The sequence below is a fragment of the Ovis aries genome, chromosome 14, assembly GCF_016772045.2.
Source record: "Ovis aries strain OAR_USU_Benz2616 breed Rambouillet chromosome 14, ARS-UI_Ramb_v3.0, whole genome shotgun sequence".
Taxonomy (NCBI): domain Eukaryota; kingdom Metazoa; phylum Chordata; class Mammalia; order Artiodactyla; family Bovidae; genus Ovis; species Ovis aries.
The window spans coordinates 21,354,072-21,367,706 of record NC_056067.1 but is presented as its reverse complement, the minus strand read 5'-3'; positions in this window follow the sequence as shown (position 1 = coordinate 21,367,706).

Sequence of the window (13,635 nt, the reverse complement as noted above, 5' to 3'; positions counted from 1 at the left end):
TTTGATCTCCTTGCTGTCCAAGGGACTTTCTAGAGTCTTGACACTCAGGCGGTTGACTACGGGTTGTCAGATGTCCTCTTGTCGTCGGAGCAATGGGTTGGGTGGAAAGACACAAATAAGAAGCACTGTGTCTTGACTCATGAGTGTGTAGGTGGCTGTGTGTGCTCTCATGAAGGGCTGACCGTGGGAGAAGCTTAAGCTTGGCTCCAGCTCTTCCAGGCTCCTGCATGGGTGGGTGTGCCAAGAAACACCTCTGAGCCTGAAGTCCCCACCCTTCAGTAGGTTAGGCTGCAGAGTTACTAACTTGTTGACACAGCAGCAGCCCAGCCTGAGTTATGCAGAAATCGTGCCTGATCAATGCACTGAGAGTTCTCTGGAGCTGGAATGTGTGTGATCCATCCGGATCCTATTTCAGATGGGGCTGCCCCTTTGACACATGGCCCTGCCCCTTCCTCCACCGTTGGGAGGACTTTGTGGGTGTGTGGTTAGCAGAAGGGAGGGGAGGAGCAGAAGTATTTGCTGTCACTGGAGAATCCTCAGTGTCCCTGTGACTGTCAAACCAACAGAGGGCATATCATGACCACTTTTTTGTGCTGAGGCCCATCTTTTCCTTGCCCTCTTTTCATGACATGCTGTCTGCTGTCCCCCCTATAAGCAGAAATAAGGTTAGATACCTGCCCCACCAAAGGAGGACCCTGGCAGACAGCGGAGGCCTCCCTGAGGCACCACTAAATTGTGCCCAGGCACCACTGTGCTCCCATTCACCCCTCCCAAGCTCTTACTCGGAGAGAACTTTCGTTGAGATTCTCCCTGAGTTCAGGAAGAGGTGGCAGAACTGCAGGAAAATGAATAGAAATGCACAGAAGGCCGCAGCTGATGGACAGACCCTCTCTTTCTTGAGGGGGCTTCACTCGCATTCTCTCATTTTTGTAAGTTGTATGGTAGATACTGACAATGGAACCTTGCCCATGGGCTTGCTGTGCTCAATAAAAATAAAATGTGAGGGGCTTGCCTGGTGGTTCCATGATTAAGACTCTGTGTTCCCAATGCAGAGGGCCTGGGTTCCAACCAAATTTACACACACACACACACACACACACACACACACACAAACACACACACATTACATGGGCGTTCCTGATGGCTCAGTGGTAAAGAATCCGCCTGCAATCCAGGAGACCTGGGTTCGATCTCTGGGTCAGGAATATCCCGTGAAGGAGAGCGTGGCAACCCACTCCAGTACTCTTGCATGGAGAATCTCATGGACTGAGGAGCCTGGCAGGCTACAGTCTGTAGGGCTGCGAAGAGTCTGACGCAACTGAAGTAACTGAGCATGTGTGCATTCATACATTATATAGAGAGAATATATTACATATACATCATATATTTATGTTATATATGTTATATAATAAATACATAAAATATTATAATATTTATATACAAACATATATATTATAATGTGTGTGTATGTAGCTGAGAGAGCAGAATTACAGAACAATGACCTAATAGGGGTGGCCACCATAGTTCTACAGACTAATTTGCCAGAGGCTCCTTTATATACTGAAGGTGAGACTCTTAAAGCTAAGAGCGAGGGCTTTCAAGAAGATTATATGGGGTGGTTCCAAAAGGAGGGACTCCTTTTTCTGCCTGGGAACCTCCAGTGGAAGTTGGTTATCTCCTTACATGCCACCACTCATTTAGGGGAAAAGGCCCTCCAAAGATTACTAGAAAGGTCCTTCAGAGGAACAGGCCTCCAAATAACTATAAGGCAAGTGGCTCCTCTTGTCCCACTTGCCAGTGAAACAACCCCCAAGGAGCTCGAAGACCCCAGCTGGTCCAGCCCGTCCAACGACATGGGGCCTACCCAGGAGAGGACTGGCAAATGGACTTCACCCAGATGCCAGTTTCTCAACGGTATAAATACCTATTAGTCATGACAGATACATTCACAGGATGGATTGAAGGCTTTCCCACCTGGACTGAGAAGGCTGAGGAGGTGGTAAGAAAACTGCTCCATGAAATCATTCCAAGATTTGGTGTGCCCAGGTCTTTACAAAGTGACAATGGAAAAAAAAAGAAAAAAAAAAGTGACAGTGGGACATCATTTACTTCTAAGGTCACCCAAGGGGTCTCAAAAGCATTGGGCATCACTTATTATCTCCATTGTGCCTGGAGGCCTCAGTCTTCAGGAAAAGTAGAAAGAGCTAACCAATTCTTAAAATCACCAATAAAAGAGATAACCCAGGAGATAGCTCTCCTCCGCCCCCACATTGCCCCTAAGGAACAGCTTGGTCTTAGTCCTTACGAGATGCTATATGGGAGACCTTCTGTTTATGTCAATGACCTCTTCCTAGACCCAGAGGTTCAGACCTGCCAGTCTTATACCATGGCCACTGGGCAATTCCAACAGGATATATGCTTGTGGGGTGTGAACCAGGACCCAAAAGACTCTAAAGAGTCACCACTATATGCTCCAGGGACTCAAGTCCTAATTAAAGTCTGGAAAGATGGGTCCCCAAAGGCTCAACTCCAGCCCACATGGAAGGGCCCCCACCCTGTAATCCTTTCTACCCCCACAGCAGTCAAGGTACCAGGACATGACTTCACTACTCACAAGTCAAGCCGTGGAAGAAAACAGAAGAGGACATTCAGTACACCTGTGAGCCCCTGGGAGCTCTCAGATACCTATTCAGGACTACAAATGAGTGCCATTCTAATGAACACCCCCAAAATCTGGTTTCTGGGGATAAGACTTCTCAGGATAGCTCTAAAGAGCCAACACACTTGGCAGGGATTGTACTCCAAAACAGACAGAAGATAGATACTCTGATCCCTTAACAGGGAGGGACTTGAGCCATCCTGGCGTTGGGAATTTGGAGTTGGCTAATGCAGTTCATGGGGTTGCAAAGAATCGGACACAGCTGAGCGACTGAACTGAACTCAACTGAACTGAATGCCCCTACTAGTCCTTGTTATTGGGGAAGGCAATGGCACCCTACTCCAGTACTCTTGCCTGGAAAATCCCAGAGGAGCCTGGTAGGCTGCAGTCCATGGGGTCGCTAAGAGTCGGACACAACTGAGTGACTTCACTTTCACTTTTCACTTTCATGCATTGGAGAAGGAAATGGCAACCCACTGTAGTGTTCTTGCCTGGAGAATCCCAGGGACGGGGGAGCCTGGTGGGCTGCTGTCTATGGGGTCCAATAGAGTTGGACACGACCGAAGCGACTTAGCGGCATTATTTATATATATATATATATATATATATATATATATATATACACACACACACATACATAATGTGATCCTTCTCCTGGGTAAAGAAGACAGAAGTCAGGATGCCTTCAGGGCCCACTCGGCCAAACCAAGAGGGCTGCGAGAGAGGGTTTTTCCAAATCAAAGAGACGCCTCTCTCTCCCCTCCTGGGTTTCTCGCCAGTGCACGACTCCCATCTCAAACTATTGCGATTGCAGCCGTCTGCCACTGGCGCCTCTTGTGCCCCTGACAGAGCGCAGCTCGGGCCCTGCAAGGAAGGGCCTGTGTGTTGACCGCTTTCTCTCGCATTTGTGAGGTCTCTCTGACCAGACTGCAAGCTTCCTGAAGTCAAATGCTACCTCTACTCTTTATCTATCCCTCCCACAAAAGACATGTTTTCTAAGTCTTTCTCTCCTTGGTGCCACCACCTGAATGCAGTCTGATGGCTGGTACATTGCCCAGAATTCTAGGAATATGTTCATCTAGCCCAGAGGGGCAATATTTAGCTGCTCTGTAGGAGCTGCAAGCATTGGAGCCCAGAGTCTTAGCCACTGGGCCACCAGGGAAGTCCTCTGTGATGTTTTAGAAGCAACGTGGCAGGCAGATGGCCTGGCCACAGCACCAGAAGTTTTAGCTCTATTAACTCAGACCTGGCTTGATTCGCATACTGACGTTCTCTGCTGGGCTATCTGCCTTGTGCCTGCAGCTCAGAGAATTCTGTTAACGCGTTGTTGGCAAAGGCAGGTCACGGAATCAATGGAGATGGTTGTGGGGGTCAAGATGTTGGGGTCACAACCACAGAAAGGTTGTGACCATCAAGAGTTTTGATCTCAGTTTCTCGTTTCCTCTTTCCTTAGCATCCGTGGTTGGTGCTAAGTGGTGATCTTTGTCCCTCCCCACCCCTCTCAGCCACAGACAACTGACAAGGCGTGGAGGCCTGGCCTCTTCTAGAACCATCAGATTCTCCTGCAGGAATCTCTCAACTGAGAGACCTGAAGAACTGAGTCTTTTTTTAATGGATTTTTATTGGAGTAGCTTTACCATGTTGTATTCGTTTCTGCTGTGCTGCAGAGAGAATCCGCTATACACACACGTATGTCCCGTCTTTTGGAGTTCCTCCCGTTTAGGTCACCACGGAGCAGAGTAGAGCGCCCTGTGCACCGCCGTAGGTTCTCCTAGTAGTTATCTATTGTGTACATGGTATCAACAGTATGTAAATGTCAGTCCTGCCTCCCCTCCCCGTCTTGGTATCCATACATTTGTTGTCTCTGTTTCTATTTCTCTTTGCAAGTAAAATCATCTATACCATTTTTCTAGATTCCACATATATGCATTAACATACGATATTTGGTTTTCTCTGACTTACTTCACCCTGTATGACAATCTCTGGATCCATCCAAATCTCTACAAATGACCCAACTTCATTCCTTTGTATGGCTGAGTAATATTCCATTGTGTCTGTGTGTATATATATATACACACACACACACACAGTATCTTCTTTATCCGTCCCTCTGCTGATGGAAGCTTAGGTTGCTTCCACATCCTGGCTATTGCAAATAGTGCTGCACTGAACATTTGGGTGCGTGTGTCATTTTGAACTATGGTTTTCTCTGGGTTTATGCCCAGTAGTGGGATCACTGGGTCATATGGTAAAAGAACTGAGTCTTGCTGAAGGTAGTGTCCAGGGCTGATGTTCTCGCATCCTTACCAATGGGAGTTTCCTGAACCCAGGACTTCTCCCAGATATCTAAAACCTCAGGGCGGGGCCTCTCTGGACTAATTTGTATCATGTGACCAATCCTTGAATCGGTGGAGTAGTGGGGAGTTGGAAGGAATGGAGTATTCTGATTGGTCAGTCCTGGTCCACTTGGAGCCGGGGTTGCGGGGATGGGGTCAGTTGCATCTGAATCCGTTCAGTCCCACCTGAGCAAAGAACAAATCAGGGAGGATGACTGCTCAAGGGAAATTAGGGTGGAGGAAGTCTGGAGGAGGAGGAGCAGAGCTTGGTGAGAGGCGGAAAATGAAAATAGGTTCGATTTCTGCTTTTTCTCACTGACTGCGGCCTCATTCTCCAAGCCTCAGCTACCTTATCTGTGAGGTAGGGGCAGGGCAAGGTCCCATCTCACCGGATTATCCCAAGGATTAAAGAGCTAAGATTTACAGAGTGCTTACCACACCGACCCAGAGTAAAAGCTCGCTAAATAGCAGCAACAATAATTGCTGCTGCTATCACCACACATCTGCTACCACTATTACGGGGATCTTTACAGCTCCTTCTGGTTTATGGGGTTTTCTGATTTTAACTGTGGTCAGAGGGTCATCATAGGAGATGGCCAATTCTGCAAACCCACCCTGCAGGCCACTGGATAAAGCATCATTAGAAGCACCTTGGTACCATCAGCTCCTGAGAAGCTCCAATGTGGCCCATCCGCATGTTGGTACAGGGGTGGGGAAACCTTCCTCACAGGCCAGCTTTCCCTGGGGCCAGCAGACCCCTCCAGGAGTGAGAGATACCCAGTGGACACTCATCTTAATATGGGAAGGAGAAAAAGAAGGATGCAGCTATTTCAGGCCTTCCGAAGATATTCATTCAGTCAACAAATATTTACATGCTGTATTAGTTTGCTCACACTGCCATAATAAAATACAATTGACTGGGTAGCATAAACAGCAGAAATTTACTTTCTCATAGTCTGAAGGCTAGAAGCCCAAGATCAAGATGCTGGCAGGGTTAGTTTCTCCTGAGGCCTCCCTCTTACTGTTTCTTCACACGGTCATCCGTCTAAGAGTGTGAGTTCAAGACATCTCCTTGTGTATCCAAATTTCTTCCTCTTAACAAGACACCAGTCAGATTAGGGCCCATGCTAACTTAACTCATTGAAACCCTATCTCAAAATATAACTACATCTGAGGTACAAGGGGTAAGGGCTTCAGCATAAAAAGTTCGGAAGGATACAATTCGACCCATCATTTGCCTGCTGTGTGCCACACGTTTTTTGTTTTGTTTTTTTTTTTTAGGTAAAAGGACTATCAGTTCAGTTCAGTCGCTCAGTCATGTCCGGCTCTTTGCGACCCCATGAATTGCAGCACGCCAGGCCTCCCTCTCCATCACCATCTCCTGGAGTTCACTCAAACTCACGTCCATCGAGTCCATAATGCCATCCAGCCGTCTCATCCTCTGTCGTCCCCTTCTCCTCCTGCCCTCAATCCCTCCCAGCATCAGAGTCTTTTCCAATGAGTCAACTCTTTGCATGAGGTGGCTGAAGTATTGGAGTTTCAGCTTCAACATCAGTCCTTCCAATGAACACCCAGGACTGATCTCCTTTACGATGGACTGGTTGGATCTCCTTGCAGTCCAAGGGACTCTCAAGAGTCTTCTCCAACACCACAGTTCAAAAGCATCAATTCTTCGGCGCTCAGCCTTCTTCACAGTCCAACTCTCACACCCATACATGACCACTGGAAAAACCATAGCCTTGACTAGACGGACCTTTGTTGGCAAAGTAATGTCTCTGCTTTTTAATACGCTATCTAGGTTGGTCATATCTTTAGAAGTGACCAAAACAGACAATAAATAAAAATCCCTGCCTTTACATGGGTCAGAGATGGAGGTGGGAGAGAGAGACCATAAACAAACATGTGAATATTTAGTATGCTTGGTGATAGATGCTAAGGGGTAAAATAGAGCAGCTATAGAGGGTAGGGAGGAGTCAAATGTTAAATATGGTGGTCAAGAAAGACCTCACTGGTAAAGGGTGCTTGAGCAGAAAATGGAAAAGATTGGTGAACATAGATACACAAGTCCTCAACAAAATACGAGCAAACTGTACTCAAGAGCACATTGAAAGGATCTCACACCATGACCAAGTGGGATTTATTGCTGGGATGCAAGGATGGAGCCACATATGCAAATTGATACCACAGTGTGATCATGCCACATTAACAAAATAAGGGATAAAAGTCACATGATCATCTCAATAAATGCAAAAAAGCCATTTGAGAAAATTCAACACCCTTTTATGATTGAAAAAAAAAAAACAGCCTCTCAACAGATCACGTATAGAAGGAATTTACCTCAACAAAATAAGGCCATGTGTGAAAAACTCACAGCTAACATCATACCTGGTGGTGAAAAACTGAAAGATCTCCTTTTTAGACTGGGAGCAAGGCAGGCATGCCCACTTGCCACTTCAGTTCAATGCAGCACTAGAAATCCTAGCCAGAATAATTAGGCAAAAGAAAGGAAAACTAAAAAAAAAAAGGAAAACTAAAGAAAGACATCCAAATTGGAAAGGAAGTCAAATCACATCTCTCTTGTAGATGGCATGATCTTATAGGTAGAATACACTAGGCATTCCATTGGAAAACTGTTAGAAATAATAAGTGAATTCAGTAAAGTTGTAGGATATAAAACCAACATACAAAAATCAATTGTATTCTACAAAACAACAGTCAGAGAAGGAGCTGGACACAGGTGAGTCAGTAGCAATGGCTAGATTACTTGGAGTCTCTTAGGCCTTTAGTCGACCTGAGACGGGAAACCACAGGAGGTTTGAGCAGAGTGATGTGGCCTGACTTGAGATTGAATGTGCTCACTGCACCTGCCGTGTTGAGGACGGGCTGAGAGGAGACGGGGGAAGCCAGAGCCCAGTGGGGAGGCTGGTGCCCTCATTCAGATGAGACATGTCATCCAGATCATGGTGGCTTGGACCACATCACAGTGGAGTGGAGTCAGCAGTGGAGGCATATGAATGGCTTAGGGATTATCTGTTCAGTGGCATAATTCTTTGCCCCCCTTCCTCTGTGTGTGTGTGACCTTGCATTTTGCCGCTGGGTGATATTTCTGGTCAGCAAGCAACAGCAAGACACCCTCTAATAGAAAGACACCACAGCCGAGGAGCTGTGGCTGTGTTAAGTCACTGTGGCTCTTCCAGGAGGGAAGAGCTAGGGGTGCACTCCTATGGTGGGTGTAGACAGGGCCTCCTACTGCCCCTCATGCTGGGATTTAAGACAGAAAGACCCCAGCAGACCCAGATACAGGCTGCGAAGATGTGGATGGATGGCGGTTTCTAACCTTCCTGGAAGCTGGGATTGCTCCAGCTGACCCAGTGGGCTCAGCACTGGGGTTATTCTGCTTTATGGAAGGAATCTGCCCATACCAGCAGACCAGGGCAACCAGTGCAGCCTCCGCTCATCAGTGATTAAGATAAATATTTGTTCTGAGAAGCCGGATCACATGACCCTCAGGTGCTGGCCTAACTCTTGAGTGACTGGGAATGCTGCGTCGCCCCGGGACACCTCTGCTCCCGAGTTTCTACCTAAACACAAACCTGATGCCCAGTTGATTACCCTCGTCCTTTGTCATGTGGGCATATTTGGGCTGGCCTTTTCCTCAGCAGTGTTGCAGCCCTAGAACCGTGCAAGTATAGAGCCCTGGAGAGGGGGTGCGGCAGTCACCTGCTCATCCCAGCCCCCGATTTCTCCTAATTCCTTCCCCCCACCTTTCATTCTCCAGACCACCTCCCCTGTAGGATAGAATCGGTCAGCATGCTCTGGGTCAGTGCCGGAAACGCCACTGTGAGCATTTCATCTCTAATTTCGGGCTTTGGGTCCCAGACTGTGCAGAAGGATTCAGCTTTCTGTAGTCGTTCACTATCTAGGGAATAAAGATGCCAACTTCTGGTTTTGATGGGGGTGAGAGGAAGGTAGTTGTACGGGGATAAAGTCAAGCCCGGGAATACCAGTGGGGAGTTGCTGGTGGGCAAAAGCATGACCTTTCTTCGGTGGCGCAGCCCTGGGAAATGGCTTCTGGAATAATACTCACAGCGTGTTATTGAAGGCATCTTCGGTGAAAGTTTCAGTAAAAATCTCTCTCTTGAATCCGTTTCTTATCTCTGGGGACTTGATGGAGATGTTGCGACTATTAAGAAACTTTGTTTAAGGGAAACATAACTCTTTTAGCTGTGATTTTTTTCAAGAATACAGATGTAGGCACTAGGTTTCAACAGCAGGGGCCTATGTAAAATGAACACATAGTGTTCTCTAAAACAAACATCCTCCGGTAAATTAATTCCTGCTTTGCTGCATGCATTCTTCCCATTGGCCACCAGAGGGCACTCAACCCTTCACCAGGAGATGCTAAAGTCGACCCCCTTTCGATAATTTACTCACCCAGCACCTTCCCTGGCTTGAAGCTGTATTTGGCGAAGCAGGGCAAGGTTTGCCAGCTACTGTCAACTGAAAAGGAAGGGCATATAAACGGTGTCAGGAGAAATTGCTGCCTGTTACTAGAGAAAATACAAATATATTTATATGAACCCACTAGGATATCCAGTAGCAGTCTCTGCGGTCACCTTTGTTTAGAGTCACATTGCCACAGAAAGCAACGGTGCACCAGGCTTTACTGTTCCTTCAAGCAGTCTTCATTTTCCCTACTCTGCACATTAAGGAATGTTTGGTACCTTGACACATGGAAAAGAGAGAAAAAAGTGAGTGTCCTTAAGGTTTACAGTGTATCAGTTAGCAGGAACCTAAGGCCAGGCTTGGCTACAAGTGGAAAGTAGCAAATGTTCAAATGTGAATTGCATAAGCATAATCTTTAAGAGGGCCCCCTTCTCCTCACTAACACTTGCTAGCACCGCAATCACCATGTTCCACCTGATGTCTTCTGAGCCATGTTCACTTTCTTTTTTCAACTGGACTCAGCTGGCGGACTTCTCAGGTGGCTCAGTGGTAAAGAATCCACCTGGCAGTGCAGGAGATACAGTAGACGTGGGTTCAGTCCCTGGGTCGGGAAGATCCCCTGAAGAAGGAAGTGGCAACCTGCTCCAGTATCCTTGCCTGGAAAATCCCATGGACAGAAGAGCCTGGTGGGCTGCAGTCTGTGGGTTAGCAAAGAGTCAGACACGACTTATCGAATAAACCACCACCATCACAACTAAGCTGGCGTTAACTGCCACAAGTACTTAATGCAAGTGGCATATAACAAGTGTGATTTATGGCCTCATTGATATTTGTGAGGACAGAAGTCATTGACAGGAAGTCAGCCTTAAGAGTGAGAAGTAGCAATGGCCAAAATATCCAACGCCTGTTACTGCTGCTGCTGCTGCTAAGTCGCTTCAATCGTGTCCGACTCTGTGTGACCCCATAGACGGAAGCCCACCAGGCTCCCCCGTCCCTGGGATTCTCCAGGCAAGAACACTGGAGTGGGTTGCCATTTCCTTCTCCAATGCATGAAAGTGAAAAGTGAAAGTGAAGTCGCTCAGTCGTGTCCGACTCTTAGCAACCCCATGGACTGCAGCCTACCAGGCTCCTCTGGGATTTTCCAGGCAAGAGTACTGGAGTGGGGTGCCATTGCCTTCTCCAAATGCCTGTTACTGGAGAAAAGTAAAAGTTTCCAAAATGGAAACTTCAAATTTTACTATTTACACTGCCAGAGAGTTAATACAAGCAACTTGTATTAACACAGCCAATATTTCTGTTTTTAATTATTCACACATAATCATTAGGTGCCATTCTGCTAAATCATTAGTTCAAGGAGTCAAAATAAACTCCTCCCCCACAATGTACTCCTGCCAGAAATGCTAAATCTAATCAGGTGTTCAGCCCTTACTGCATTCAAGAAATACAGAGATAGGACTTCACTGGTGGTCCAGTGGTTAAGAATCCACCTGTCAATGCAGGGGACACAGGTTCAGTCCCTGATCCGGGAAGATCCCATATGCCGTGGAGCAGCTGAGCCTGTGCCCAACTGCTGAGTCCATGTACTGCAACCACTGAAACCCGAGTGCCTAGAGCCCGCAATCCACAAGAGAGGTCACTGCAATGACAAGCCCACACACCTCAGTGAAGAGTAGCTCCCACTCACTGCAACTAGAGACAGCCCACATGCAGCAAGGAAGACCCAGCACAGCCAAAAATAATGAATAAATCAGTCAGGGGTAGAGGATCGAGGTGAATAAAATCACAAGCAACCCATCCTGATCTGTTCCAGAGGTCCGAGTTATGGGGGCGGGAGGAAGAATCGTTCTGTAATAGCGATTAAAGAGACGGAACACCCAAGCACAGGGAATAAATCTTGATTGGATCGCGGCTTCAGAAAGTGATGACAATGAAAGCATTTTTATGATATGTGACAATAGGACAATTTAAATAGGTATGGGCATGCAATGCGGGTAGGAATTTAGAGCATTTTCTCAAGTGTGTCCATGGCCCTGTAGGCAGGGGAATGCCCTAGACCTTAGGAGATACATACTGAGGTACCTAGGAGTGAAGTTCATGATGACCTCAGCTTTTTTTTAATTGAAATGTAATTGATTTAAAATATGAAAGTTTCACATGTACAACATAGTGATTCAGTGTTTTTATAGACTGAGCTTGTGCTTAGTCGCTCAGTCGTGTCCGACTCTTTGCGACCCCGTGGACTGTAGCCCGCCAGACTCCTCTGCCCATGGGGATTCTCCAGGCAAGAATACTGGAGTGGGTTGCCATGCCCTCCTCCAGGGGTCTTCCCAACCCAGCGATGGAACCCAGGTCTCCTGCACTGCAGGCGGATTCTTTACCATCTGAGCCACCAGTGAAGCCCCCCCCCTTTCTTTCCATTTAAACTTATTACAAAATAGTGGCTGTATATCCTCATGCTGTATAATATACCCTTTTTGCTAATTTTTTTTATAAAGTAGTTTGTATCTCTTAACCCCCTACCCCTTCTTGCCCCTCCCCCTTTCCTCTCCCCACTGGTAACCACTAGTTTGGTTTCTATACCTGTGAGTCTGTTTCTGTTTTGTTAGATTTACTCATTTATTTCATTTTTTAATTTCCACATATAAATGATATCATACAGTATTTTTCTTTCTCAATGGGACATATTTCACTAAACATAATACCCTCTAGGTCCATCCGCATTGTTGTAAATGGCCGAATTTCATTCTTTTTTAAAGGATGAGCAATATTCCACTGCATGGGTGTACATAGGTAGATAGATAGATAGATAGATAGATAGATAGATAGATAGATAGATTCCATTGTATATACACACACCCCACCCCCACATCTTCTTTATCCATTCATCTGTTGATGGGCACATGTTTGCTTCCACATCTTGGCTGTTCTAAATGATGCTGCTACGAACACTGACCTGCATATATCTTTTAAAATAGGTGTTTTCATTTTCTTCAGATATAATACCCAGGAGTGGAATCTGTGGATCACATGGTAGCTATATTTTTATTTTCTTGAGGACTTGCCACTACTTTCCATAGTGGGCTATGGCTCCATTTGGTCCACATCTTTGCCAATATCTGTCATTTGTAGACTTTTTGAAGACTGCCATTCTAACGGGTGTGAGGTGATACCTCATGGTGGTTTTGATTTGCATTTCTCTCATGATTAGCTACAGCAAGCATATTTTCATTTGCCTGTTGGCCATCTGTATATCTTCTTTGGGAAAATGTCTATTCAGGTATTCTGTCCATTTTTAAAAATCAGGTTGTTTGTTTTGATGTAGAGTTTTATGAGCAGTTTTATCCATCTCATCTACAAACATTTTTTCCCATTGAGTAGGTTGCCTTTTGTTGATCGTTTCCTTTAATGAGCAACAGTTCTCAAATTCAACAAATTTAGGTCCCATTTGTTTATAGTTTGCTTTTGCTTCTTTTGCCTTAGAGACAGATCCAAAAAATATCTCTACAATTTGTGTCAAAGGATATTCAGCCTATATTCTCTTCCAGGAGTCTTATGGTTTCAGGTTTTACCTTTAGGTCTTTAATCCACTTCGAGTCTTTTTGTGTATACGGTGTGAGAAAGTGTTCTATTATCAGACGTTTACATGCAGCTGTCCTGTTTTCCCAGAACCGCACATTGAAGAGATTGTCTACTCCAGTGTATATATTCATGCCTCCTTTGTCACAGACTGACCATTTTATACTGTTCATCGGGTTCTCATGGCAAGAATTGATCATTAGTGTGTGCATTTCTTTATGGCTCTCTATTCTGTTCCATTGATCTCTGCATCTGTTTTTTTTTTTTTTTTTTTTTTGGTGCTGGTACCATGGTGTTTTGATTACTGTAACTTCATTGTATAGTCTGAAGTCGGGGAGCATGATACCTCCAACTTTCTTCTTTTCTCTCAAATTTGCTTTGGCAGTCCAGGGTTTTCTGAGGTTCTATAAAGAAGCCACTCTGGGTCCAAGCCACCTTTGTCCCTCACAACGGAGCTCTCCCCTTGGCCTCTGCAGCCCTCCCCCTTCTGTGGAACTGTGCTGCAGAGCGGGCAGGGCCGGTGTGGATGCTCAGCTTAGGCTGAGCTGAGTGCCAGGGTGAGTGCAAGAAACCTGCTAGCACCCCAGGCAGTGTCAGTCTGCCCTCTCTGCCCTGTTT